Genomic DNA, 2,086 nt, shown 5'->3' on the forward strand with positions numbered 1-2,086 from the left:
GCAAGATATGACAAAACAATAATTTATAAATTATCAAGGGTTCATGAGAGAGGTGGGGCGGGGAGGGAAGGGGAAAATGAGGAGCTGATGCCAGGGGTGGAGAACAAATATTTTGAGAATGATGAGGGCAATGAATGTACAAATGCACTTTACACAATTGATGTATGTATGGATTGTGATAAGATATGTATGAGCCCCTAATAAAATGATTAAAAAAAAAACTAGGATAAAATATGCTCCTCATAAGATCAGACACACTGGGATGCTAAAAATATTGGATCCAAATGCATATGTTCTTCAAAAATAAAGACGGACAAACTATAGTGACAAAAATAAATGAATACTACAAAGATCTCTTTGCATGCAGGAGAATGTAGGTTGTAGATTATGGACTTTAACAAGCCTGAGCATGCAGAAGAGCCAAAGGTTAAGTGCTTGCTACTACAAAAAAAGTTGACGGGTTGAGCCTACCCAGAGGCACCAGAAAAAGAGCCAGGACAGTGCCTTGATAAGAAGTAGCCGCCATGAGGACTGCGTTCAGGGCAGCTGGCTTGCTTTGGGGTTTTGCTTTCGTGTGTCTGGATAATTCATATTTTTGAAGAAAAGTAAATAGTTCCTTCCACCTAGAAGAAGAGGCCTTAATGATTATTACAAACTATTACAAACAATAAATAGGAACAGAGCTACTGGGCTCACTCTAAAAAGCTGCATGCCGTCCAGTGCGTTCCAACTCATAGTCCCCACGTTCAAACAGAATGAAACTCGGCCGGCTGCCTCCTCACGAGTGTTCTGTCCCAGCCCCTTGTAGCCGTCACTGCGTTCTTCATGGTTTCTAAATACCTTCCTTTTCTTTTTGATTTCATTCTTTCACATTGTGACTACGGGATCGTTTTTAAATTGTCACTGAGGATGGGAGAGCACACACTCAGCTGACTGACCAGAGAGCAATCAGGGAACTGAAACTCAGGACTCATACCATATAATCAACTCATCAACTCTTGCACCGCGAGTCTTCTCACAAAGCATGTGAACCCCAACCAACAGGCACACTTGAATGCTCTGCTTGGCCAACACTGCCGCCCAGTTCCCACTGCACCCTCACTGCTGCTGGTCCACCATTCTGCAGTGGTGGCTTCCTCTCCTCTCCCCACTCTGTAGCAGTCACCACCTCCGTTTCATTCTACACAGGACCCTCTCCCTCCCATACACGCACAGCAGCAGAGGGCGGCCATCAGGAAGGGCGGCCTCCTACTTGACCCACAAATGAAGGCTCCCCCATCGGAAGGGCAGATGCCACTCCCCCTTGGCGTTTCCCTGCAATGCAGACGCTTTTCTCTGGATAACATCTAAAAGGGCAGGGACTTCACAGAGCTGCTGATCTGGCAGTGCTGTGCCCGGGTGCAGAGGCGGTTTCCTGCAAGACTAGTTGGGAGGCCACCTGGTCCTAGCCCTTCCTTGGGGACGGTGGACACGAAGAACTCTCCCTCTGGCCTATTGTACTGCTGGAGAACACTGGGGCCCCCAGCAGGACACGAGACGGTTAAATTGTTGTAAAAACAACACTGTGCATTCTTGAACGATAGGTATGAGGTAACTGTCTGTGCTGGTATTCTACACAGTCCAAGGTATGCTCAAAGACAGAACCAAAGCATGCTATGACATGCAGGCGCCACACCCAGCTAGATCAGGTGCATGTAAAGGTCACAGAGAGTGAGCTCATTGTCTAAAACCGAGGTCATTATGGGAAGGGGGCGGTGGGGCAGTGGGGGTATGGGGAAGGAGGTGGGGGGACCCAACTCTAGAGACAACAGTGCCAAACCACCCTGACATAGGTGCTACTTTGCTTCTCAGTATTTTGCCTGGTCACGCAAATCTGTCGTTGTGTAACCGGATCTCTGGTGTCCTGGTCACCAGATCCATTCTCAGTTGAAAAGCCAACAACTGTGTGACTGGCAGGAAAGAAGCTTCCACAAGAAAGCCACGTTATTGGAAACACCCTTTGGAAAGAAATGTTTCCTCTGGGTCAAGTGAACAGAGCAAGCGGGCGTCCCAAGCCTGCGAGTCCTCTGCCGGGGCGCGAGCTTTG

At 48.1% G+C, this 2,086-nt stretch overlaps 1 protein-coding gene across 1 annotated transcript in view; it reads right to left on the reverse strand.

Annotated features, from left to right (window-relative positions):
- Positions 1-2,086, reverse strand: part of CAST (calpastatin) — a 138,677-nt gene that overhangs the window by 89,798 nt on the left and 46,793 nt on the right. The window lies entirely within an intron of this gene.

The sequence above is a fragment of the Echinops telfairi genome, unplaced genomic scaffold (genome assembly GCF_000313985.2).
Source record: "Echinops telfairi isolate 266 unplaced genomic scaffold, ASM31398v2 ScPeMD7_7469;HRSCAF=8507_1, whole genome shotgun sequence".
Taxonomy (NCBI): domain Eukaryota; kingdom Metazoa; phylum Chordata; class Mammalia; order Afrosoricida; family Tenrecidae; genus Echinops; species Echinops telfairi.